The sequence below is a fragment of the Coregonus clupeaformis genome, chromosome 6 (assembly GCF_020615455.1).
Source record: "Coregonus clupeaformis isolate EN_2021a chromosome 6, ASM2061545v1, whole genome shotgun sequence".
NCBI lineage: Eukaryota > Metazoa > Chordata > Actinopteri > Salmoniformes > Salmonidae > Coregonus > Coregonus clupeaformis.
Window position 1 is genome coordinate 46,332,081 of NC_059197.1, and position 14,740 is coordinate 46,346,820.

At 40.0% G+C, this 14,740-nt stretch overlaps 1 protein-coding gene across 4 annotated transcripts in view; it reads left to right on the forward strand.

Moving 5' to 3' along the window:
- Window positions 1-14,740, forward strand: part of LOC121567472 (rap1 GTPase-activating protein 2-like) — a 77,448-nt gene that overhangs the window by 32,978 nt on the left and 29,730 nt on the right. The window lies entirely within an intron of this gene.

Below are 14,740 nucleotides of genomic sequence, written 5' to 3' on the forward strand. Positions count from 1 at the left end.
TCTTCTTTAAGAGGCTCCTCTTTCCTCCACTCATTACCTGTATTAATGGCACCTGTTTGAACTTGTTATCAGTATAAAAGACACCTGTCCACAACCTCAAACAGTCACACTCCAAACTCCACTATGGCCAAGACCAAAGAGCTGTCAAAGGACACCAGAAACACAATTGTAGACCTGCACCAGGCTGGGAAGACTGAATCTGCAATAGGTAAGCAGCTTGGTTTGAAGAAATCAACTGTGGGAGCAATTATTAGGAAATGGAAGACATACAAGACCACTGATAATCTCCCTCGATCTGGGGCTCCACGCAAGATCTCACCCTGTGGGGTCAAAATGATCACAAGAACGGTGAGCAGAAATCCCAGAACCACACGGGGGGACCTAGTGAATGACCTGCAGAGAGCTGTGACCAAAGTAACAAAGCCTACCATCAGTAACACACTACGCCGCCAGGGACTCAAATTCTGCAGTGCCAGATGTGTCCCCCTGCTTAAGCCAGTACATGTCCAGGCCCGTCTGAAGTTTGCTAGAGTGCATTTGGATGATCCAGAAGAGGATTGGGAGAATGTCATATGGTCAGATGAAACCAAAATATAACTTTTTGGTAAAAACTCAACTCGTCGTGTTTGGAGGACAAAGAATGCTGAGTTGCATCCAAAGAACACCATACCTACTGTGAAGCATGGGGGTGGAAACATCATGCTTTGGGGCGGTTTTTCTGCAAAGGGACCAGGACGACTGATCCGTGTAAAAGAAAGAATGAATGGGGCCATGTATCATGAGATTTTGAGTGAAAACCTCCTTCCATCAGCAAGGGCATTGAAGATGAAACGTGGCTGGGTCTTTCAGCATGACAATGATCAAACACACCGCCCGGGCAACGAAGGAGTGGCTTCGTAAGAAGCATTTCAAGGTCCTGGAGTGGCCTAGCCAGTCTCCAGATCTCAACCCCATAGAAAATCTTTGGAGGGAGTTGAAAGTCTGTGTTGCCCAGCGACAGCCCCAAAACATCACTGCTCTAGAGGAAATCTGCATGGAGGAATGGGCCAAAATACCAGCAACAGTGTGTGAAAACCTTGTGAAGACTTACAGAAAACGTTTGACCTGTGTCATTGCCAACAAAGGGTATATAACAAAGTATTGAGAAACTTTTGTTATTGACCAAATACTTATTTTCCACCATAATTTGCAAATATATTCATTAAAAATCCTACAATGTGATTTTCTGGGGGGTTTTTTTCTCATTTTTTCTGTCATAGTTGACGTGTACCTATGATGAAAATTACAGGCCTCTCTCATCTTTTTAAGTGGGAGAACTTGCACAATTGGTGGCTGACTAAATACTTTTTTCCCCACTGTACAAGGAAATTCATTTTTTCCCAAACACACAGTGTCTAAACTCTGGTGTCCAAACATTCAGCGCGCCCTAGACCTTCTGTCTGAGGACCAACTAGGATCACCCAGCCACATAATAATACACACAGGCACAAACAACCTGAGAACACAGCAGGAAAGGGTGGCCACAGCATTCAAGGGAGTGATAGAAAAAGCTTATTCTATTTTCCCCAACGTGGTTATCTCAACCCTGCTACCACGAAAATACTTCCACCCTGCTACCATACAGCAGGTAAACTCAAGTATTTCCTGTGACTGTGCATCAAAACCAAATGTCTACCTGGCCCACCACTCCACCCTGGACGTGAACAGCCTTTACGACCAGGTCCACCTATACAAGGCAGCAGTGCCCACCTTCGCCCGGATCCTAAAGGATATCGCCCTCAACCGCAGACCCAACACCTCACATAGGAGCAACAGATCAACAGACACCCTGCCTTGACCAGCGAGACAGTCTCCCAGACCTGCGGGACCCTCTAGGTTACAGAGAGCTGGTAGTCCCAGCCACCAAACTACCAGGTGTGAAACAGGGAAGGGACTCAGGGGGTATGCTAATTTGGTATAGAGCAGACCTAACTCACTCTATTAAATTAATCAAAACAGAAACATTTTACATTTGGCTAGAAAATCAAAAGGAAATTATCTCAACAGAGAAACATTTCCTCCTGTGTGCTACCTATATCCCCCCACTAGAATCCCCATACTTTAATGAAGACAGCTTCTCCATCCTGGAGGGGGAAATCAATCATTTCCAGACCCAGGGACATGTACTGGTCTGTGGCGACCTAAATGCCAGAACTGGACAAGAACCTGACACCCTCAGCACACAGTGGGACAAACACCTACCTGGAAGTGACAGCATTCCCTCCCCCATATGCCCCCCTAGGCACAACTACGACAACATAACCAACAAAAACGGGTCACAACTCCTGCAGCTCTGTCACACACTGGGTATGTACATAGTTAATGGTAGGCTTCGAGGGGACTCCTATGGTAGGTACACCTATAGCTCATCTCTTGGCAGTAGTACTGTAGACTACTTTATCACTGACCTCAACCCAGAGTCTCTCAGAGTGTTCACAGTCAGCCCACTGACACCCTATCAGACCACAGCAAAATCACAGTCTACTTGAACAGAGCAATACTCAATCATGAGGCATCAAAGCCAAAGGAACTGAATAATATTAAGAAATGCTATAGATGGAAGGAAAGTAGGGTCGAAACCTATCAAAAAACAATTAGGCAACAACAAATTAAATCCCTTTTAGACAACTTCCTGGACAAAACGTTCCAGTGTAATAGTGAAGCTGTAAACTTGGCAGTAGAAAACCTAAACAGTATATTTGACCTCTCAGCTTCCCTATCAAATCTAAAAATCGCTAACAGAAAACCGAAGAAAATGGTTTGATGAAGAATGCAAAAACTTAAGAAAGAAATTGAGAAACCTATCCAACCAAAAACATAGAGACACAGACAACCTGAGCCTACGCCTTCACTATGGTGATTCACTAAAACAATACAGAAATACACTACGGAAAAAAAGAAATCAGCTCAATGTAATTGAAGAATCCATAGACTCTAACCACTTCTGGGAAAATTGGAAAACACTAAACAAACAACACGAAGAGCTATCTATCCAAAACAGAGATGTATGGGTAAACCACTTCTCCAATCTTTTTGGCCCTATAACAGAGAACAAACAGCAAAAAAATATACATGATCAAATGCAAATCTTAGAATCAACTATTAAAGACTACCAGAACCCACTGAATTCTCCAATTACATTGAATGAACTACAGGACAAAATACAAACCCTCCAACACAAAAAAGGCCTGTGGTGTTGATGGTATCCTCAATGAAATTATAAAATATACAGACCACAAATTCCAATTGGCTATACTTAAACTCTTTAACATCATCCTTAGCTCTGGCATCTTCCCCAATATTTGGAACCAAGGACTGATCACCCCAATCCACAAAAGTGGAGCAAATTTGACCCCAATAACTACCGTGGGATATGTGTCAACAGCAACCTTGGGAAAATCCTCTGCATTATCATTAACAGCAAACTAGTTCATTTCCTCAGTGAAAACAATGTACTGAGCAAATGTCAAATTGGCTTTTTACCAAATTACCGTACGACAGACCACATATTCACCCTGCACACCCTAATTGACAAACAAACAAACCAAAACAAAGGCAAAGTCTTCTCATGCTTTGTTGATTTCAAAAAAGCTTTTGACTCAATTTGGCATGAGGGTCTGCTATACAAATTGATGGAAAGTGGGGTAGGGGGAAAAACATATGACATTATAAAATCCATGTACACAAACAACAAGTGTGAATTGGCGAGGGCACTAGAACAGTCTGTAGCAACCGGCCTCACCCTACTAGAATCAGAAGTCAAATGTCTACTGTTTGCTGATGATCTGGTGCTTCTGTCACCAACCAAGGAGGGCCTACAGCAGCACCTTGATCTTCTGCACAGATTCTGTCAGACCTGGGCCCTGACAGTAAATCTCAGTAAGACAAAAATAATGGTGTTCCAAAAAAGGTCCAGTTGCCAGGACCACAAATACAAATTCCATCTAGACACCGTTGCCCTAGAGCACACAAAAAACTATACATACCTCGGCCTAAACATCAGCGCCACAGGTAACTTCCACAAAGATGTGAACGATCTGAGAGACAAGGCAAGAAGGGCCTTCTATGCCATCAAAAGGAACATAAAAGTTGACATACCAATTAGGATCTGGCAAAAAATACTTGAATCAGTTATAGAACCCATTGCCCTTTATGGTTGTGAGGTCTGTGGTCCGCTCACCAACCAAGAATTCACAAAATGGGACAAACACCAAATTGAGACTCTGCATGCAGAAATCTGCAAAAATATCCTCAGTGTACAACGAAAAACACAAAATAATGCATGCAGAGCAGAATTAGGCCGATTCCTGCTAATTATCAAAATGCAGAAAAGAGCCGTTAAATTCTATAACCACTTAAAAGGAAGCGATTCCTAAACCTTCCATAACAAAGCAATCACCTACAAAGAGATGAACTTGGAGAAGAGTCCCTTAAGTAAGCTGGTCCTGGGGCTCTGTTCACAAACACAAACAGACCCCACAGAGCCCCAGGACAACAACAACAACACAATTAGACCCAACCAAATCATGAGAAAACAAAAAGAGAATTACTTGACACATTGGAAAGAATTTAAAAAACAGAGCAAACTAGAATGCTATTTGGCTCTAAACAGAGAGTACACAGTGGCAGAATACCTGACCACTGTGACTGAACTTAAGGAAAGCTTTGACTATGTACAGACTCAGTGAGCATAGCCTTGCTATTGAGAAAGGCCGTCGTAGGCAGACCTGGCTCTCAAGAGAAGACAGGCTATGTGCACACTGCCCACAAAATGAGGTGGAAACTGAGCTGCACTTCCTAACCTCCTGCCAAATGTATGACCATATTAGAGACACGTATTTCCCTCAGATTACAGAGATCTACAAAGAATTTGAAAACAAACCCAATTTTGATAAACTCCCTTATCTACTCGGTGAAAAACCACAGTGTGCCATCACAGCAGCAAGATTTGTGACCTGGGCAACCAGGGAAGAACAAACACCATTGTAAATACAACCCATATTTATGTTTATTTATTTTCCCATTTGTACTTTAACTATTTGCACATTGTTACAACACTGGATATATACAGCTGCGGAAAAAAGTAAGAGACCACTGCAAAATTATCAGTTTCTCTGGTTTTACTATTTATAGGTATGTGTTTGGGTAAAAATTACATTTTTGTTTTATTCTATAAACTACTGACATAATTTCTCCCAAATTCCAAATAAAAATATTGTCATTTACAGCATTTATTTGCAGAAAATGACAACTGGTCAAAATAACAAAAAAGATGCAGTGTTGTCAGACCTCGAATAATGCAAAGAAAATAAGTTCATGTTTATTTTGAAACAACACAATACTAATGTTTTAACTTAGGAAGAGTTATATTTTGTCGAATATCCCTGATTTTCAATCACAGCTTTCATGCTTCTTGGCATGCTCTCCACCAGAAGTCACATTCCAGAAGTTTTCAATGGGGTTCAGGTCTGGAGATTGGGCTGGCCATGACAGGGTCTTGATCTGGTGGTCCTCCATCCACACCTTGATTGACCTGGCTGTGTGGCATGGCGCATTGTCCTGCTGGAAGAACCAATCCTCAGAGTTGGGGAACAATGTCAGAGCAAAAGGAAGCAAGTTTTCTTCCAGGACAACCTTGTACGTGGCTTGATTCATGCATCCTTCACAAAGACAAATCTGCCCGATTCCAGCCTTGCCGAAGCACCCCCAGATCATCACCCATCCTCCACCAAATTTCACAGTGGGTGCGAGACTCTGTGTCTTGTAGGCCTCTCCAGGTCTCCGTCTAACCATTAGACGACCAGGTGTTGGGCAAAGCTGAAAATTGGACTCATCAGAGAAGATGACCTTACTCCAGTCCTCTACGGTCCAATCCTTATGGTCTTTTTCAAACCTCAGCCTGGCTCTTCTTTGCTTCTCATTGATGAAGGGCTTTTTTCTAGCTTTGCACAACTTCAGCCCTGCCCCTAGGAGCCTGTTTTGAACCGTCCTCGTCGTGCACTTCACCCCAGCTGCCGTTTGCCATTCTTTTTGTAGGTCACTTGATGTCATCCTACGGTTATTGAGTGACATTTGAATGAGTTGGCGGTCATCCCGGTCAGTAGAGAGTCGTTTTCGCCCTCTGCCGGTCTGTAGCTTTGTTGTCCCCAATGTCTGCTGCTTGACCTTGATCTTATGAACCGCCGTCTTTGAAATTTTAAGGATGGAAGCAACCTGACGCTCACTGTATCCCTCTGCCAGTAAAGCCAGAATTAAACCCTTCTTTTCCTCACTCAAAACGTTCCTTTTCAACTCTTTTGGCACGGTCAATAGTTATTTTTTGATTAATATTACTTTTGAGGTACTATTAGCACTGTTTTTGCCATCCAGCTGGTCCTATTGCAAGAGGATAGTGATGACCACAGCAGTGGTTTTTATACTTTTCCTTGTTAAATAAGATTTGGTTCATGTGATCACCTAATCAGTACCTAATTCAGTAGAATGAGGTGTGCCTGTGTTGGAATTCAACAGACACTGGAATGGAATGGCTGTCATACATGTAGAGATGCAGATTTAAGAAAAATTTGCAGTGGTCTCTTAATTTTTTCCACAGCTGTATACAGTGGGGAGAACAAGTATTTGATACACTGCCGATTTTGCAGGTTTTCCTACTTACAAAGCATGTAGAGGTCTGTAATTGTTATCATAGGTACACTTCAACTGTGAATTTTTTTTCTCCAGAAAATCACATTGTATGATTTTTAAGTAATTAATTTGCATTTTATTGCATGACATAAGTATTTGATCACCTACCAACCAGTAAGAATTCCAGCTCTCACAGACCTGTTAGTTTTTCTTTAAGAAGCCCTCCTGTTCTCCACTCATTACCTGTATTAACTGCACCTGTTTGAACTCGTTACCTGTATAAAAGATACCTGTCCACACACTCAATCAAACAGACTCCAACCTCTCCACAATGGCCAAGACCAGAGAGCTGTGTAAGGACATCAGGGATAAAATTGTAGACCTGCACAAGGCTGGGATGGGCAGCTTGGTGAGAAGGCAACAACTGTTGGCGCAATTATTAGAAAATGGAAGAAGTTCAAGATGACGGTCAATCACCCTCGGTCTGGGGCTCCATGCAAGATCTCACCTCGTGGGGCATCAATGATCATGAGGAAGCTGAGGGATCAGCCCAGAACTACACGGCAGGACCTGATCAATGACCTGAAGAGACCACAGTCTCAAAGAAAACCATTAGTAACACCACTACGCCGTCAGGATTAAAATCCTGCAGCGCACGCAAGGACCCCCTGCTCAAGCCAGCGCATGTCCAGGCCCGTCTGAAGTTTGCCAATGACCATCTGGATGATCCAGAGGAGGAATGGGAGAAGGTCATGTGGTCTGATGAGAGCTTTTTGGTGTAAACTCCACTCGCCGTGTTTGGAGGAAGAAGAAGGATGAGTACAACCCCAAGAACACCATCCCAACCGTGAAGCATGGAGGTGGAAACATCATTCTTTGGGGATGCTTTTCTGCAAAGGGGACAGAACGACTGCACCGTATTGAGGGGAGGATGGATGGGGCCATGTATCGCAAGACCTTGGCCAACAACCTCCTTCCCTCAGTAAGAGCATTGAAGATGGGTCGTGGCTGGGTCTTCCATCATGACAAAGACCCGAAACACACAGCCAGGGCAACTAAGGAGTGGCTCTGTAAGAAGCATCTCAAGGTCCTGGAGTGGCCTAGCCAGTCTCCAGACCTGAATCCAATAGAAAATCTTTGGAGGGAGCTGAAAGTCTGTATTGCCCAGCGACAGCCCCGAAAACTGAAGGATCTGGAGAAGGTCTGTATGGAGGAGTGAGCCAAAATCCCTGCTGCAGTGTGTGCAAACCTGGTCAAGACCTACAGGAAACGTATGATCTCTGTAATTGCAAACAAAGGTTTCTGTACCAAATATTAAGTTCTGCTTTTCTGATGTATCAAATACTTATGTCATGCAATAAAATGCAAATTAATTACTTTTGTTTTAGATTCCATCTCTCACAGTTGAAGTGTACCTATGATAAAAATTACAGACCTCTACATTATTTGTAAGTAGGACAACCTGCAAAAATCGGCAGTGTATCAAATACTTGTTCTCCCCAGTGTATATACATAAGATGACATTTGAAATGTCTTTATTCTTTTGGAACTTCTGAGTGTAATGTTTACTGTTAATATTTATTGTTTATTTCACTTTTGTTTACTATCTACTTCACTTGCTTTGGCAATGTTAACATACGTTCCCCATGCCAATAAAGCCCTTAAATTGAATTGAATTGAATTGAGAGAGAGACAGACAGAGGGGGAGATATATATACATGTATAGAGAGAGAGGGAGAGAGGTATTTTACATCTAGACTTTGTGGTGTGCCAGCCTTAGAGGACAGACAGACCTATCTGTTACATCTTGGTTCTCAGCCTGTCCACGCTCCGCTTACGTCACGGTTCCTCTCTGATTGGCGTCCGATTGATAGATCTCCGTCTGGCCTCTAGGAGGCCCACCATGGCCCCCAGTGTCCATCAGCAGTTCTCTCACCTCAGACGGGGGACGACGATGAATCACCAAGGTTACAGTGCCCATCTGTAGGGCTGTGTGAGCCTGGCTCTTTGTGTTGACTCTGTGGGACTAGCTGTGTGGGTTTGGGACTCTGTGGCAGGTTAATGAATAACTAAACGATAACTCCCGCTGCACTGACAGCTGTGGGATTAGCATGTTCACCTGAGCTCAGGTGGGATGGATATCCCGGGGCTAAAGTAAATAGATGTTTTTACTGCTGTGACATGGATCGTTTCCCTGGTTTTCCTGGTTTACAGAGTACCAGGTTGTATATCTTAAGGTAAAACATGGGTTTTCCAGGTCTTGGTGTGTTTTAGTGGTATTGCTGGTGGTGTTCGTGTATGATATAACATGTTGCTGTAATGCGGTGGGTTTAATGGCTGCGTTGATAAGGGGTTATTAGTACCTGTGTAGATAGGGAAGCAGTAATGTCAGTGTTACTCATTGAAGCTCACACCTTTCAAATCATTTGTGTTTAGCTTTGTCATTAATGCCATTAAGCTCACTGTATGAAATGGTGCATTTTACCGGTGCCTCGTGTATTTCTGATAAGTAGTGCTTTGACAGCCTTAGTCTGCATTCTCTACTTGCCAACCTTGAAACCTGAAACCTGTGATTCAAACAATGTAGTTGATTATGTTCCTCATCCTTTGTGCCTTTAGCATATTTCCTGAGTATGACCTTTGACCGTCACATAGAGAACTATGTGTTTGTTGATTGACTGTCATTCATTATAAAGACACAAAAAGGCCAGGACAACACTGTATAAAACAATGTTTTAATCCAAGATGGATCTTCGTCAGGTCAAAAGCTGTCAAGACGTTTTTGTTTCTTTGTAGAGTTTTTCGTCTACCAACTATTATAGTAACTTACCAATGAAAATCTCATTTTTAAAGCATATATTCTGTTCACTCATATCCAAATAATGTTGTTGACTTGTCCTTTACTTATTTATAATATTTATAATCACCGGTATTTGCCCACACCATAGTGCTGTTTGTGAATAGGGAAAGCAGGGTCACACAGAAAAGCTGCTTATTAACAAAGGGCCTACATCATTTTTATTTTTTGGAAAGAAATCTATTTCACTCATATTGTAATTAATAGTAGGTCATATTTCGTAGAAGTCTTTGACAGCTACTTTAAGTGTAATGGGATCATGTGTTAATGACAACTTTACTTCCTGATCTCCACTCTCATTCAGCTCAGAGTGGTCCCTATATTGACATTAGTTATTTGAATTGTTTGATGATCATTACAATAATGATAATGCACTACATTTTTTTTTTTTTTTTTTTTTTTTGGGGGAATGGATCAGCTTAATATTGCAGATAGATTGTATCTTCTATCAATGTAATTGTCTGCATCACTTCCAATCCCCCATGTTTTTTTATTTTTTTATATTTTTTATATATATACTCCATCCTTTCCCTACTTGGAGTAAATTAGTGAACAACAATGCCCAGGCCTCTACTTCCGGTCTATACTTACTATCTACACCTTATGGACAGAGTTAATTTTACAATAATTCTATTATATATATATATATATAATTTTTTTTAATTTAAATTTTTTAAAATCCTGAACTTCTTCTACTCTCAACCTCGCCGATCATTTTCATGATGTCCATCCAGTTTGCTTCTATATGCCATATCTTTCTAACTGTGCTCTTTCCCAAAAGCTCCCAACATACAACCTATATACTTATTATGGACACAGTATGCTTACATTATTAGCTATCTTTGTTATTATATGTTGTTATTTGTTATTAGTCCCATCCTTCAACTCTATTCAATACCTCCCATCTATCTCTTAACACCATCCATATAGGATTTCTGCCATATATATTTCAACCGTACTGTGATGTTTTACAAAAGTTCTGAACCTTTCTATTCTCATTGCTTCTACAGATTGTGAATTAAAAATAAACATTTTTGCTAAAAGTATTATTATATTATTGATTGATTGACTATGACTTTTCAGATCACCCAGTAATGCTATCTGTAAGGTTAGTTCCAGGTAAATATTGCAATCCTTTAGCCATTCCTGGACCTGTGTCCAAAAACAAGCTACAAATGGACAGAACCAAAACAAATGATCCAATGATTCTGTCTCTTCACAGCAAAATCTGCAGAGCTGGGAAGATTGTATCCCCCATATAAATAACATTCTATTGGTAGCAAGAATTTTATATAATAATTTAAATTGAAAGATTCTAATTTTTGAATCCGGTGTCGTTTTGCGTGTCAGTTCATAAACACTATGCCATGGGATCGGTACGTCAAAGATCTCTTCCCAACTATTTTGCAATCTATATGGGACGGCTGTCAATCCTTTGGTCCTTAAGTGAAACTGATATACTTTTTTATTTATCACAGTTTTCCTTAACCAATGATGTTCTTTAATGCAAGGCCGACAGACAAGTTCCTTACTTTCTCCCCCTTCCACTTTCCTCTTCCATTTTTGCGGTAAGGCTGCAATTATTTGGTTGTAATTTTGGGTAGAGCAGACATTTCCATATGTTTTTGTTAGCTGCATGTGCGTCATAACTCCACCAGTCCTACCGATGATATCATTTATGAAGATTATACCTTTTTTAAACATTCTGTCAAAAAATAAAGGTTTTTTGTCAATTAGTATATTTGAATTTAACCACAATATTTGTTGCATTATTTGTTCTGTCGTTTCTGGAGGATTAAATTGACATTTGCAACCAACTTTCTATGGCTTGTTTTAGAAATAGTGACATTTGGGAGATTATTTCCTTTTCAAATAACTGAAAGTGAGAGGTTGTAATCTGAATAAAGGGAAAAAGGCCTTTCTTGAACATTGGGTGAGACAATGTTACTAATTTGCTTGAGATCCAGTTAGGATTTAAGTATAACTTTTGTATGACTGAAGCTTTTAGTGATAGGTCTAATGCTTTAATATTTAATAATTTCTGTCCTCCGAATTCATATTCATTATATAAATATGCTCTTTTAATTTTGTCTGGCTTGCCGTTCCAAATAAAATTGAATATTTTTTTCTCATATAATTTAAAAAACTGTTCGCTAGGCGTAGGCAAGACCATAAGCAAATAGGTAAACTGGGATAATACTAAAGAGTTAATCAGGGTGATTTTTCCACAAATTGACAGGTATTTTCCTTTCCATGGTAGTAAGATCTTATCTATTTTTGCTAACTTTCTATTAAAATGTATTGAAGTGAGATCATTTATTTCCTTTGGGATATGTATTCCGAGTATATCCACATCACCATCAGACCATTTTATTGGTAAACTACATGGTAATGTAAAAATTGTATTTTTTAGTGATCCAATACGTAATATAGTACATTTGTCATAATTTGGTTGTAATCCAGAGAGGTTAGAAAATGTATCTAGATCCTCTATGAGGCTGTGGAGGGATTCTAGTTGTGGATTTAAAAGAAAACATGAATCATCAGCGTACAATGACACCTTTGTTTTTAAGCCCTGTATTTCTAATCCTCTGATATTACATTTACATTTACATTTTAGTCATTTAGCAGACGCTCTTATCCAGAGCGACTTACAGTTAGCACATACATTATTTTATCGAACCCACAACCCTGGCGTTGCAAACGCCATGCTCTACCAACTGAGCTACATCCCCTGCCGGCCATTCCCTCCCCTACCCTGGACGACGCTGGGCCAATTGTGCGCCGCCCCATGGGTCTCCCGGTCGCGGCCGGCTACGACAGAGCCTGGATTCGAACCAGGATCTCTAGTGGCACAGCTAGCACTGCGATGCAGTGCCTTAGACCACTGCGCCACTCGGGAGACTCCATATTATTATTGGATCTGATTTTAATAGCTAACATCTCGATGGCCACAATAAATAGATATGGTAGTGGATAGTGGACAACCTTGTTTCACTCCTCTTGACAGTTTAAAACTTTCTGAGAAATAGCCATTATTTACTATTTTACACCTAGGGTTACTATACATGATTTTGACCCATTTTATAAGAGATTCTCCAAAATTGAAATGCTCCAGGCATTTATATATAAACCCCAGTCGAACTTTATCAAATGCCTTTTCGAAGTCTGCTATGAATAGCAGGCCTGGTTTCCCATATTTTCCATAGTGTTCTATTGTTTCCAATACTTGCCTTATATTATCTCCAATGTATCTTCCATGTAAAAAACCTGTCTGATTAGAATGAATAATATCCGACAATACCTTTTTAATTCTATGCGCTATACATTTTGCTAGGATTTTTGCATCACAACACTGAAGTGTAAGGGGCCTCCAATTTTGTAAATGGACTGGATCTTTATATTTTCCACTTGTATCCTGTTTCAGTAATAATGAGATCAGTCCTTCTTCTTGAGTGTCAGATAATCTACCATTTACATAGGAGTGGTTAAAACATGCTAATAACGGTCCTCTTAGTATATCAAAAAGGTTTGGTATACCTCGACTGGTATGCCATCCAACCCTGGAGTTTTCCCAGACTTAAAGTCTTTATTTGCATCCAGAAGTTCCTCCTCTGTAATTTCACCTTCACATGAGTCTTTCTGTGTGGCTGTTAATTTGACATTATCAATAGAAAAAAATCTCTACAATTAGCTTCAGTTAGAGGAGATGGAGGCGACTGAAAAGAAAACATATGCTTAAAGTACTTTGTTTCTTCCTTCAAAATATAATTTGGTGAATTATGGGTGACTCCGTCAATTGTAACCAGTTTCATTAAGTTCTTTTTGGTAGCATTCCTATGTTGAAGATTAAAAAAGAATTTTGTGAATTTTTCCCCATATTCCATCCAGTTTGCTTTATTTTTATAATATATTACACTTGATCTTTCTTGAATAAGTTTCTCCATTTCTTTTTGTTTTTCCTCTAATTTATTCTGAGCCTCTATGTTACAGTTTTTATTGCCATCTATCTGTTCTGTTAGACTTTCTATTTCCTTTCTTAGTATAAACTCTTTTGACCTAAATTGCTTTTGTTTTCGAGATGAGTACTGAATTGCATGGCCTCTAAAGGCACATTTAAAGGTGTCCCATACAATAAGGGGATTCGCTGTACCTATGTTATGTTGGAAAAAGTCAGTTATAAATTCCTTTGTTCTAATTATAAATAAATTATCATCCAATAGGCTTTGATTACATTTCCAATATCCTCGCCCACGTGGAAATTCAGTAAGAGTAATGTATATGCCTATTATATGATGGTCCGACCGCATTCTGTCCCGTATCAACACTTTTTTTACTTTTGGTGCCAACGAGAATGAGATAAGAAAGAAGTCAAGAAGACTAGCTTGATTCAGTCTCCGCCATGTATATCTCACTAGATCAGTATATTTAAGCCTCCATATATCTACTAGTTCTAATGTATCCATGACATTCACAATTTCCTTAAGAGCATGTGGGTGATTGTTTGTGGTGTGATTTCCTTTACGGTCCATTGAGCTATTTAAAACAGTATTATAATCCCCCACCATAATAATATTGTCTTGAGTTGCTTGCAGGCTTGATAATTTATTATATATATTGTCAAAGAATTGTGGATCATCATTATTTGGTCCGTAAAGGTTAATGAGCCATATCTGTTTATGGTCCAATAACATATTTAAAATAATCCATCTACCTTGTGTATCTATTTGTACAATTTGCACATTCGGATCGAAATTACTATTAATTAATATCATCACCCCTTTTGAATTTCTTTGCCCATGGGAGAAGTATATTTCCCCCCCCCCATTCTTTTTTCCACGCTACTTCATCTCGAATTGTTGAATGCACTACATTTATTACCAATATTTAGTTGTCTGCACTTTCATTCTTTACATTTTTCCATCATCCTGTCAGTAAGATTTTGACCCAGAACTTCAGTATAGTTTCATAGGAAGCATATTGGTGTGCCAGGAGCACATCCTGTCAGTAAGATTTTGACCCAGAACTTCAGTATAGTTTCATAGGAAGCATATTAGTGTGCCAGGAGCACATCCTGTCAGTAAGATTTTGACCCAGAACTTCAGTGTAGTTTCATAGGAAGCATATTGATGTGCCAGGAGCACAACAACAGCCCATTCTTTTTCTGGAGTGACAGTTTTGAGGAAGTGGAGTAGGCTTGCTTATCTGTGTTTGTATAAT